This window comes from Vombatus ursinus, unplaced genomic scaffold (genome assembly GCF_900497805.2).
Source record: "Vombatus ursinus unplaced genomic scaffold, bare-nosed wombat genome assembly UNPS02008996.1, whole genome shotgun sequence".
Lineage (NCBI taxonomy): Eukaryota > Metazoa > Chordata > Mammalia > Diprotodontia > Vombatidae > Vombatus > Vombatus ursinus.
The window spans coordinates 12,599,088-12,613,216 of record NW_020948774.1 but is presented as its reverse complement, the minus strand read 5'-3'; positions in this window follow the sequence as shown (position 1 = coordinate 12,613,216).

The window sequence follows — 14,129 nt, the reverse complement described above, 5'->3', positions numbered from 1 at the left end:
ACAGATCTTTTATGGTGAATCTCAGTCGAACAACACTTAAAAATAAAAAATTACATTGGTTGTCCATTTATAATTAAAATTGTTTTCTTTCCTGAGGCTCACAGAAATGGCAGTTAAAAGGACCACGATTTCAGGTCATTCTGTTCTGCACTTTCGATGAGATGGGATCTCTCTCTCGTTCTCTCTTCTCTCTCTCCCTCCCTCCCTCCCTGTCTCTTAAAGTAAGTTAGACCCAGCACGAAAAGGAAAATACCTTGGATTTCCAGCTGAGGTGACCTGAAAACAATCCTCTTCCTTCCCAGATTCTTCTCACTGAGAGAAGAAAGCAAAGGGTTCCCATACAATTATCCACAACTTGCTGAGCAATAAAGAAGTCTGAATTGCTCCCAATCTATTATTGATCTAGGATGATTTAGGGTCTGACTATTATTAACTTGTCCCTTGCAATGTATATAACTGGCAGACTAACCTAGGTTTCCCTTCCTGAAAAAAACAACCCTGGTTCTTTTTTTCTATAATTTTATGGAGAGATGGGAGAGAAGTATCTAAAGATTGGTGGGTGGGGGTAGAGGTGAGGAGTGGAAGGTAGAGGATCTTAATACTTTCTCTGAACATGTGAGGCCCACAAGTTCTCATCTTTTACTTACATTGCCTTGTAAAGTCCCCACCTACTTAGGATCGAAGCAACAAACGGGCAATCTCTTTCAATTTCCCTTCTTTAGTCCCCTCCCCACCACTTCCGTGGGGCTTCTTAAGAGCTTGGAAAGAGGACTGAGAGGGGCTAGAGAAATGAGTCACAGAAAGAATCCTTCCCCCCCACCCCCCACCATGGGATCTTCAGTGTGAAGTCACAAAAGGCAACTACAGAAGCTGAAAGACAAAAGAGCCAGGTGATCTTGAATCTTATTTTTGATGGAGATGAGACTCCTTCTCCCCCTTCTATTTGACATAGTCTGCTCATAAGAAAATTTAGGGTACAGTCCCATAGGACAGCTTCTTGAAACAATGAAGTCCCTCTGATTCATGACAGAAGTTCCATTCATGAACTTGACCCTTCTAAGACATTGACAGATTTGGTGAATTCAGTCTTAAACTTGGCCTTAAAAAAAAAAAGGTGATTTTAAAAGTACAAGTTGCAGTTAAAATGGAAGAATGGCTCACAGGTTATCCCTAAAGAGAAAGTAAAGGAGTTGGAAGAATCAGTTTTATTGTGCATCTAAAGGCAAGAAGAGATCATCTCACTGGATATTATCATTTCAAACTGTGTGTTTGCAAAGTATATAAATGAAAATAATTATAGCTTAATGGTTCCATAGCTATTGCAGAGAATGAATAAGTAGAGAAATTTTAGAAAGAATTTGATAAGACCCTACAAATTAAATCAACATAGTGGTTTCAATGCAAAGGTGAGGATGCTGAAAAATGTTAGAAAAAATGAATCAAGAATGATGAAAGAGGCTAAAGACCTGAATGTTATACAGAAGGCTCGTGTATACTATGAATACTTCATATTAAAAAAAAAATAGAAGACAGTTGCACACTTAAAAACAGACCAAAAAAAAACCCCAAACCCTGATTTTATTTTAATGGAAGAAACAACTCTTCACTTATATGGGAATCCTGAATTAGTCATCTATGTATAATTAGACTACCAGCTTAAAAGCCCTTTTACTTTTAGAGTAAAGATAAAAATTAGAACAAATATGGAAGAATGAAAATGAGAAAAAGATATGGCATACATTCAAAACAACTCCAAAAAGACCTATTTAAATGCATTTTTAAGGATAAAAATGAAATAGTGATAGAAGGAAGGAAGGAAACAAGTTAAATACTATTATGATGAAAATGAAGGATAAAAAATGGGAAAAGGCTGCAAAGATTTTTATAACAAACTCTTTTTACCATCAGTGAAAGTGATGTTTGGAGTCACCAAACTTGTCCTTTAACAGCATAGTCCTGGATATAATTATAGTAGAGATACAAATGACCATATAACCCAGACTTGTCCCATCCCAAACTGAGGCATTACCATAGAAACTGTAAGCCAAGCAGACTACCCAGAGTACCTAGGTTTCTGAGCAAAATGCTCTTGACCTTGAACAGATTTCCAAAAAGATTTCACAGATGTGGCTATGCCAAAAAGCAGTATCCATCTTGCTGGAAAAGAGGATGGGGAGACAGAAATTAGGATTTTGGAGATAGCCTCAGGAAGAAGAGGAAACATGGAGTAATGGATAGGATACTGAACTTGCAGGAGTCAGGACGACCTGGGCTCATGTGTGACCCTTGAAAGTCACAGTCTCATTTAACCTGTACCTTAGTTTTGTCACCTGTAAAATGAGAGAATGATAAACTTGATGGCCTTTCAAGTTCCTTACAAATCTATGATTCTAGAATTAGAACCTTGCATCTTGGATTTCCCAAGTAGGGTGTATGATAGTCTTGGTCATTCCCCATTTGATGGTCTCAAGCAGAGGTCATGTAGGCTGAGGCAGGGAAGAGAGCAGAATAGGGAAAGTGTATATCAAATGTAATTGGAAGGTAAGTGAGGCAAGATGAAACATGGCAATGACTAACATTACTGGGGCCATTGAGGAAAACCAGTGTGATTGAAGATAGCTTTCTTTCCCATCTTTCCCCATCCCTCCACTGACAGAGTCATTTTCCCATTTACTTGTCAGTCCTTCCATTCTTGTTTTTCTTCTTCTCATTCAAAAGAGAAGGAGTAGAAGGGGGAAAGCCTACTCTGTCCTTTTGCCTCTCAGTGAACTATTTTCAAATTGTTTATTTCCAGTGTTTATGCTACTTAAATGATTGTTATAAAACTTAATGGTCATATGCCATGGGGCCTAGATGCTTCCTAATTCAATATTCTGAGGTAAGGGAGAGGGGCAGGGGGGAAGGGGCCAAGAACCAAAATTCTTAAAGAAGTGGGAAACATTTTCCCCTCAGCACACAGTAGAGCTGTAAAAAGAGTGAAAGAGAGCCTGTACAATTTTTTTTTTTTAGTGTAACACCTCATCTTACCTTCTCCTCCCAAATTCTACTCCTATTCTCTGGTTGGGTTTTCAAAGAATATCTGTTACCTTACATTTTAAGGCTAAGCCTGGGATCCTATATTTCTTACTCTATCCTACTTAAGCCAAATCTTCCCTCAATTTAATCAACTTGATTGTCCTCAGTGCCTATCTTATTTTCTCTTTTCATTTCAGACTGTTTACTTTTTTGGGAGAAACTATGTAATAAATACTACATGTTGTTTTCAAAGCTACTCAACTTTTCTGTGCTTTCTTCTAAGTTTTCTTTTGTTTTTTTCCATGCACTTTTTTCTCCCTCCCTCCCCATCCCACCTTACAAAAAGCTACAATTAAACATGAATATAGATAATACACATATCTATACCTATTTACGTACCTGTATATACACATATACCTATATACATACATATATATACACACATATATGTAAAATCATACTGTACATACTTCTATTTATGAATTCTTTCTCTGGAGGTAGATAGCATCTTCCTTCATAGGTTCAAGTCTTTCTATGCTTTTTCCAAAATCAACCAGCTCATCATTTCTTACAGTGCAGTAGGATTCCCTTGCAATCATATACTGCAACTTTTTTAGCCATTCCCCAACTGAAAGGCATCTATCATTTTAACCAATCTGATAGATGCAAAATGATATCCCAATGTTGTATTAATTTTCATTTCTCTCATCAATAATGATTTAGAGCACTTTTTCATATGACCATATGTAATTTTGATTTCTTCATCAAAAACTGCCTGTTCACATCCTTTGACCATTTATCAATTGGGGAATGACTTGTATTCTTACAAATCTGACAAAATTCTTTATATATTTGAGATCTAAGAGACCGTCTACAAAAAAATTTCCCCCAATTTTCTGTTTTCCTTCTAATCTTGGCTACACTGGTTTTATTTGCATAAGAACTTCTTAATTTAATATAATTGAAATTATCCATTTTATATCTCACAATACTCTTGATCTTTTGTTTACTCACAAATTCTTCTCCTCCCCATAGGTCTGATAGATAATGTGTTCCATGTTCTTCTAATTTTCTTATGGTATCTTCCTTTATATATAGGTCATGTATCCATTTTGACTTTATCTTGGTACATGGTTTAAGACATTGGTCTATGCCCAATTTCTTCCAGATTGCTTTCCAGTTTTCCCAACAAATTTTACCAAATAGTATATTCTTATCCCAAAAGCTTAAATCTTTACATTTGTCAGGCACAAGGTTATTATAATCCTTTACTACTTTATTTTATGTCTACTCTGTTCCACTGATTTACCTTTCTATTTCTTAGCCAGTACTAGATAGTTTTGATATTTACTGCATTATAATATAGTTTGAGAACTAGTACTACTGAACCTCCTTCCTTTACATTTTTTTCATTCTTTGAAATTCTTGAACTTTTGTTCTTCTAAATGAATTTTATAACTATTTTTCTAACTCAGTAAAAGTTGCTTTTTTTAGTAGTTTAATTAGGATGTCATTGAATAAATAGATTAGTTAGATAAAATTGCCATTTTTATTATATTGGCTTTGCCTATCCATGAACAATTAATATTTCTCCAAACACTTAAATCAGACTTTATTTGAATAAAGAATGTTTTGTAATTATGTTCCTGGGACTCTCAAGTATTTTATACTGGCTACAGTTATTTTAAATAGGATATCTTTTGCTATTGCTTCTTGTAGGGTTTTGTTGGTAATACATACAAATGTTGATGATTATGTGGGTTTATTTTATATACTATTACTTTGCTAAAATTATTAATTGTTTCAACTAATTTTTTTAGTTTAATCTTTAGGATTTCTCCAATGTATCATCATATCATCTGCAAAAAGAGACAGTTTATTACCTCATTTTCCATTCTAATTCCTTTCATTTTTTTCTGTTATTGCTATTATTAGCATAACTAAAATAATATTGGTGATACATAGTGTACTTTCCCTGAAGAGGGCTTCATATCTTTTAATTAAATCTGTTTTAGCTTTAACTTTTTTTGAGATGATGATTGCTACTCCTGCTTTTTTTTACATCAGCAAAAGTATAATACATTCTATTCCAGTCCTTTATTTTAACTCTGTGTGTATCTATCATTTTAATTGTGTTTCTGGTAAATGACATAGTGTTGGATTCTGATTTTTTTTAATGCATTCTGCTATTTGTTTCTGTTTTGTGAGTAAATGCATCCCAGTGCCTATCTTCCTCTACATATATTTCTCTACATAAAGCTAAGTAAACATTTTTATTGACTGTTAAATGACATATAGCATGTGTCATTGTGTTTGCAAATGGACAGTGTAGAGAAAGATGAGCCTTCATGATTTTGGTAGTACTTTTCTAGAGACAATCGTTGTTTATTGTGAAGCACCTATTCTGCCCACTCCCCCAACCCATTATGACTCATACTACCAGAAGATTAGAGAATAAACCACTCAGACTGATTCGAATATACTGTTTCCTTGAAAGTTGTACCTTAAGGAAAACTGTGATAAACAGTCTTTAATTCCTTCCAGTTAGGTTGAGCCTTCTAGCTGAATAATTTAAGACTTTTCTAAGTTTTCATGTTTAGAATTCAGTTTACCCTCTATCTGAGATATGATTAATGTCAGCACTCTTATAGTTCAATGTTGGCACAAAATAAGGCACTTAAAAGTCATTAAGTGACCAGTGGTAGGCCCTGGAGGTGGGTCAATAGCAACAGCAGCTTTGGGAGCTCTCAGCCCAGAGACAGTAAGGGGGTGAGATAATTAGTCAGAAAGAGATTACAGAGGATCCTTTGCTGGCACTGGGTGTAAGGCCTGGAACTGTTTGGTAACTGTATTGCCCATGTGCAGTTCTGGGTCATAGTTCCAGGGCAGAGAGAAGTGCTTGTGGTCAGTCACAAGGGAGCAGGGGCCTTGGCCACAGTTTCAAGGCAGAAAGAAGCAGTAGCACTTATAGATGCAAGAAAGCAGGGAACCTGGTAACAGTGCCAGGGTCCAAAGGGGTTTTAGCTCTTGTGGCTTCAGGGGAAGAGGGACTCTTCCTGGGAAAGACCAGAGTGCAAAACAGGAGAGCAAATAACCACACCTCTCCCCAGATCACACCACCTTGGAAGCACCAAAAACTTAAATACCTCCAGATCTAGTTGTGAAAACAGCAGTATGAAAAAGTCTGAAGCCTGGGACAGTGCCTCCCCATCACCAAGTAAACAGGGCCCAAATTTAACATAAAGTTCAAGTTAAGAAATAATCTGGAAGTGAGCAAAAACTAACCAAACAGAAAAGAACATGACCACAAAAAGCTACCATGCTGGCAAGGAAGACAAAGACACAAACTCAGAAGAAGACAATGTGAAAACAGCAATAAGCAAAGCCTCAAAGAAAAATATAAATTGTACACAAGCCCAACAAAAATTCCTGGAAGAATTAAAAGAAAGTAATAAGAAAGGCAGAAAAAAATGGGAAAATAAATGAGTGATGCCAGAAAATTATGAAAAGAAAATTAACAGCTTGATAAAAGATGCACAAAAATATTTAAGAAAACAATACCTTACAAAATAGAATTGGCCTAATGGTAAAAGAGGCACAAAAATTCACTGACGAAAAGAACTCTTTAAAAAGCAGAATTGACCAAATAGAAAAAGAGGTCTGAAAACTCACTGAAGAAAATAATTCCTTAAAAATTAGAATTGGACAACGGGAAGCTGATGACTTAATGACTCCATGAGACATCATGAAACAATACAACAAAGTCAAAAGAGTGAAAAATAGAAGAAAATGTGAAATATCTCATTTAAAAAAACTGACCTGGAAAATAGATTGAGGAGAGATAATTTAAGATTTATTGGACTACCTGAAAGCCATAATTTTAAAAAAAAAGAGCCTAGACATCATATTTCAATTTCAAACTTTCAAGAAAAATTGCCTTGATATTCCAGAATCAAAGGATAAAATAGGAATTGAAAGAATCAATTCATCACCTCTTGAAAGAGATTTCAAAATTAAAATTCCCAGAAATATTACAGTCAAATTCCAGAGCTCTTAGGTCAAATAGAAAATATCACAAGCAGCCAGAAAGAAACCTCTCAAATATTATGGAGGCACAGTCAGGATCACACAAGATTTAGCAGTTTCCACATTAAAGGAGCTTGGAATATGATATTCCAGATGGCAAAGGAGATAGGATTACAACCAAGAATCATCTACCCAGCAAAAGTGAATATAATTCTCCATGGGGGAAATGGATATTTAATTAAATAAAGGACTTTTGAGAATTCCTGATGAAAAGACCAGAGCTGAATAGAAAGTCTTACATTCAAATGTAAGAATCAAGAGAAGCATAAAAAGGTAAACATGAAAGAAAAATCATAAGGGATGCAACAAAGTTAAACTGTTAACATTCCTATATGGGAAGATGATTCATGTTACTCCTAAGAACTTTATCATTATTAGGGCAGTTAAAAGGAGTTTACCAAGACAGAGGGGATGGGTATGAGTTGATTATGTTTAAAAAAAATGAAAGAGGAGAAAAGGGGATGCACTGGGAGAAGAGGGAAGGAGAAGTAAAATGGGGAAATTTTTCTCAGATAAAAGAGGTATACAAGTGGTCAATGCTTGAATGTCACTCTCATCCAAACTGGTTTATAGAGGGAACTATATATATACACACTCAGTTGGGTATAGAAATCTAAATTACCCAGTAAGGAAATAAGAAGGGAAAGAGTTAAGAGAAAGGAGATGATAAAAGGAAGAGTGAATTAAGGGAGGCAGTAGTTAGAAACAAAATAGACTTTTCCAGGACTGACAGGATAAAAAGAGAAAGAAAAGGATAAATGGAAGAAAATGGGATAGAGGGAAATACATAGTAATCATAACTGTGAATGTGAATGGAATGAGGTCACCCATAAAATGGAAGCAGATAGCAGAATGGATTAGAAACCAGAATCCAAAAATATGTTGTTTACAAGAGATGTACTTGACACAAGAAGACACACCTCCTGAGTTAAAATAAAGGACTGGAACAGAATCTAATATGCTTCAGTAGAAGTAAAAAAGGAAGGGGTAGCAATCATTATCTCAAACAAAGCAAAAGCAGAAATAGACCTAAATAAAAGCGATAATCAGGGAAACTACATTTTGCTAAAAATTACTATAGACAACGAAGTAACATAAAAATGTTTTACTGAGAGTTTCTCTGATAATGGCTGTATTTCTCAAATAAATGAGAACTGAGTCAAATTTATAAAAATAAGAGTAATTTCTCAATTGATAAACGCTCAAAGTGTGTGAACACACAGTTTTCAGAAGAAGTAAAAAATATCTATAATCATATGAAAAATTGTTCTAAATCATTGATTAGAGAAATGCAAATTAAAACAACTCTGAGATATCACATCACACCTATCAGAAATGACAAATGCTGGAGGGGTTGAGGGAAAATAGGTACACTAATAAATTGTTGATGGAATAGTGAACTGGTCTAATCATTCTGGAGAACAATTTGGAACTGATGGGGTATGGGCCCAAGCTGAGACCTTTGCTTCTTACTCCAAAAAGAATTTGGGTCCCATTTGTCTAAGGGATTCTCCTTGAATTCTCCCACTTGATCAAGGAGGTCTCTGGCATTCCTCTGAGGCTATAATCCTATCAACTGTCCTTTCATTATTGCCTACCCCCAATCTCCCAATTCTCTGTTACCCTTAACCTAGCCTAGCCTTCCATTGTCTTACCTCCCTATGGTCCCTGGCTACCTCCCACCCTTGACCCTAACTAGACCCCATTCTCAACCTCCCAGTCACTCCCATCAAGATCCTTCTTAGATCCCTCCCACAGTCTTTCTGTATATAAGGTCCATATTGTCTCCATTAAGATGCTCAGATTCCTTAAGACTCTACCCAATATGGCAGATCTTTAATAAACCTTGTCTCAGGCTGAAAGAAGGCTTGGGTCAAATTCATTTGGGCAGGACCTGCGTGTCATGATTTCAGGGTCTCAGCACCCCTAAACCTTTATAGCCAAAGGGCTATAAAACCATGCATGCCCCTTGACCCAATAATACTGTTAGTAAGTCTGTGTCCCATAGAGATGAAAGGAAAAGGATCTATACATACAAAGATATTTATAGCAGTTCTTTTTGTGGCAGCAAAGAATTGGAAATGCAGGAGATGATCATTGATTGGGGAACAACTGAACAAGTTGTGGCATATGATTGTGATGGACTATTGTGCTATGGGCAACTAGACAGCACTGTGGATTAAGTGCTGGGGTCTGCAGTCAGGAAGACTCATCCTCTTGAGTTCAAATCTGGCCTCAGGCACTTACTGTGTGATTCTGGGCAAGTCACTTAACCCCATTTGCAAAATAAGCTGGAGAAAGAAATAGCAAACCCCTCTAATATCTTTGCCAAGAAAACCCCACAAGGTCACGAAGAGTGGGACATGACTGAAAATGACTGAACAAGGTGGTTTCAGAAAAACATGGTAAGATTTTTATGAACCAATGCAAAATGAAGTGAGAGGAACTGGGAGATCATTGTGCATTACAACAGCAATGTTGTAATAATGATCAAATGTGAAAGACTTGGCTATTCTGATCAATACAATGATCCTAGACAATTCTGAAGGACTAAAGATGAAAAACTGCAATCCACCTCCAGAAAGAGAACTGATGAACTCTGAGTGCAAATTGAAGTGATCTTTTGCTTTTTTTTTTTTTTTGGCAATTGTGGTTGTGCTTTGTCCTTTATTCTCAAAGAAGATCATGACATCAGGGAGACGATGACATGACTTGAAATTGACTTTGATTTGAGTGAGGGAGGGCTGTGCAAAGTCACCAGCCTCACTTTCTCCTCCAGAACCATCTGGGTCCAGTGGCTAGATATCAATCAGGATGACTGGAGATGATCCAGGATGCAGTGGGAGACCTTGGCCCTTTTAAGCTAAGGTCTTTTCAGGTTCTCACTTGGAGTGAGGCAAGGCCCATTCCATGAATAGGCCTCTTTGAGAAGTGAGTCAAGGGATGGCCCCTTTAATAAAAAAAAAAAAATCAAACTGGGAGGGGAAGATCCTCAGGGTTGCTAGCCAAAACAAAATAACCATTAAGTGATGCCTGGGCAAGGACCTATTGGTGTCCAAAATGTGACATCAAGAGTGAATTGGATTTAAGACTTGGTCTTTGAGAAAGAAATATAACCAGTAAACCCCAAGTTAACTAGGTAGCTTTCTACCATCAAAATTTACCTTACTTTGTGCAGAACACCCTCAGGTAAGGAAATGGGAGAGGAGGGGAAGGAAGGGGGGAGGAGAAGAGAGGAGGAGCTGAGTTGCCCAACTAGAACTGGCCAGCTGGGTCCCCATTCAGGCAGCTCTGACTACTCATATGGTGGTTAGTCCTTTGTTCCTGAAGAGGACCATGGCATCAGGGAGATGATGACATGACTTGCAATTGACTTTGATTTGAGTGAGGGAGGACTGTGCAAAGTCACCAGCCTCACTTTCTCCTCCAGAGCCATATGGGTCCATGGCTAATATGGGAATTTGTTTTGCATGATTTCACATGTATAATTGATATCATATTGCTTGCCTTCTCAGTGGATGGAGGTGGGGGTGGGAAGGAAGGAGAGAATTCAGAACTCAAAATTTGAAAAGAAAAGAATGTTATAATATTTTATAATAATATTAATGTCAATAATATATTAATTTAATGAATAATAATTATTTTTAAAAGAATGTTAAGATAAAAGAGAGAAGAAAATTAACAGCTTGGTAAAAGAGGTACAAAAAATACTGAAGATCTTAAATATCTTAAAAAACTAATGGTAAAAGCCTAATGGTCTAATGGTAGAAGAAGCACAAAAATTCATTGAACACAAGAACTCCTTCAAAAGCAAAACATGGCAAATAGAAAAGGAGGTACAAAAACTCACTGAAGAAAATAATTCTTTAAAAATTAGAATTAAGCAAATGAAAACTAATTACTCCATGAGATACCAATAACAACAAAACAAAGTAAAAAGAATGAAAAAATTTGAAAAAATGTTAAGTATCTAATTAGTAAAACAACTGATCTGGGAAAACAGATCAAGGACAGATAACCTGAGAAATATTGGACTACCTGAAATCTATGATTAAAAAAAAACTTAGGTACCATATTTCAAGAAATTTTCTTTCTTTCTTTTTTCTCTTTTTGGTGAGGCAGTTGAGGTTAATGACTTACTAGGTGTCAAATGTTTGAGGCTGGATTTGAACTCAGGTCCTCCTGACTCTAAGGTTGGAGCTCTATCCACTGTGCCACTTAGCTGTCCTGTATTTCAAGAAATTTTAAAGGAAAACTACCTTGATGTAGATGTAGAAAGTAAAATGGAAATCTAAAAAAATCCATTGATCCTAAAAAAAAGATCCAAAAATGAAAACTCCAAGATTATTATAACCAAATTCCAGAGCTCCCAGGTCACTGCAAGCAGCCAGAAAGAAACCACTCATATATTGTGGAGCTCCAGTCAGAATCACACAAAATTTAGCAGTTTCCACATTAAAGGAATGGAGGACTTGAAATATTATATTCTGGAATGCAAAGTGAGCTAGGAGTACAACCAAGCTAACCTACTCAGCAAAATTCATTCAATCTTTCACAGAAATAATAGATTTTAATGAATTAGAAGACTCTCAAGCATTCTTAATGAAAAGGCCAGAGCTGAATAGAAAACTGACATTCAGACACAAGACTAAATCATTATTAGGACAGTTAGGAAAAATCTACACAGACAAGAGGGCATAGATATAAGTCAATTATGTTGGGATGAAATAAAATAAATGAAGGTGTGAGATGTTGTTTTAGTTTGGCTGGTTTCATGCTCTCCGCAGTCAAAACTTCATTACAAATTAAGCAAAGAGGTTTTACCACACCATCATCATTATTAAAAGTAAATCCATATTGCAAAAATGATTTGCTTTATTTTTTCTTGTCAGTTTAGATGTACTACAACCTGGCAGCAAAGACTTTGCCATGTTGTCATCAGTATTTTTACCTCTTCTTTCTAAATTTAACACTTATCAATAATCAAAAAATATTTCTGTCCTAAAATATAAATAAATATTGCTAATAATTTATCAAATAAATACTAGCTTTAGTGTATGAAATTACATTTGTTTGTGCTTAATTTTAAAAAATTGATGATTACACTTACATATACATACAGCAGTGATAGTGGAGAAATATTATTAAAGGGCTTTTGTTTTTACTTGCTGCAATCAGACATATGTTTCTGTAAAAGAAGATAACATTTTTTCCTGCAAATATATTTTTAATTAATTAATTAATTGATTTTTAGTTTTCAACATTCACTTCTATAAGATTTTTTTTTGTTTTTGTTTTTGCTAGGCAATGGGGTTAAGTGACTTGCCCAGAGTGTCAAGTGGTTTGAGACTATAAGATTTTGAGTTCTAAATTTTCTCCCCCTCCATCCCCTTCCCCCTTCCCAACATGGTGTGTAATAGGCTTTGCAAATACACTTATATATACATATTAGACATTTTCACATTAGTCATGTTGTAAAGAAGAATTAAAACCAATGGGAGGAACCACTAGAAAGAAGAAACAAAGAGAGAGAGAAAGAGAGAGAGAGAGAGAAAGCAAATAGCATGCTTCAATCTGCATTCAGACTCCATAGGAGTTGTCTTAGATCCTTGCATTGTTGAGAATACAATTCTTTGTATTACATTGCTCAGACTAACTATCAAAGTTAGTCATTGCACAATGTTGCTGTTACTGTGTACAATGTTCTCCTGGTTCTGTTCATTTCACTCTCCATAATTTCATATGAGTCTTTCCAGGTTTTTCTGAAGTCTGCCAGCTTATTATTTCTTATGGAACAATAGTATTCTATTACATTCACATACCACAACTTGTTCAGCCATTCCCCAATTAATAGGCATCCACTCAATTTCCAATTCTTGGCCACCACAAAAAGAGCTGCTATAAATACTTTTGTACCTGTGGGTTCTTTTCCCATTTGTATGATCTCTTTGGTATACAGCCCTAGAAGTGCTACTGGGCATAGTTCCAAATTGTTCTCTAGAATAGTTGGATCAGTTCACAACTCCACCAACAATGCATTAGTGTTCTGGTTTGCATTTTTCTAATCAATAATGCTTTAGAACATTTTTCATATGACTAGAGATAGCTTTAATTTCTTTCTCTGAAACTGCCTGTTCATATCCTTTGACCATTTATCAATTGGGGAACGACTTGTATTCTTATAAATTTGACTCAGTTTTCTATATATTTTAGAAATGAGGCCTTTATCAGAGACACTGATTGTAAAAATTCTTTCCCAGTTTTCTGCTTCCCTCCTAATCTTGGTTGCATTGGCTTTGTTTGTGCAAAAACTTTTCAATTTAATGTAATCAAAATGATCCATTTTGCATTCTCCACAGATCTGTCCAGTAAACTATTCCTTGCTCTTCTAGTTTGCTTATAGTATCAGCCTTTATATCTAAATTATGTACCCATTTTGACTTTATCTTGGTACAGGGTGTAAGATGTTAGATTCTGCCATACTATTTTCCAGTTTTCCCAGCAGTTTTTGTAAAATAGTAAGTTCGTATCCCAGAAGCTGGAGTCTTTGGGTTTATCAAATAGTAGATTACTATAGTCATTGACTACTGTGTCTTGTGTACCCAACCTATTCCACTGATCTACCACTCTATTTCTTAGCCAGTACCAAGTGGTTTGATGAGTGCTGCTTTATAATACAATTTAAGATCTGTTATGACTAGGCAACCTTCCCTTGCATTTCTTTTTGTTAATTCCCTTGATATTCTGCACCTTTCATTTTTCCAGATGAATTTTGTTATTATTTTTTCTAGCTCTATAAAATAATTTTTGGTAGTTTGATTGGTATAGCACTGAATAAGTAAGTTAATTTAGGTAGAATTGTCATTTTTATTATATTAGCTCAGCCTACCCATGAGCAACTGATATTTTTTCAATTATTTAGATCTGACTTTATTTATGCAAAAAATGTTTTGTAATTGTGTTCATATAGTTCCTGGGTTTGTCTTGGCAGGTAGTCTCCCAAATATTTTATAATGTCTACAGCAACT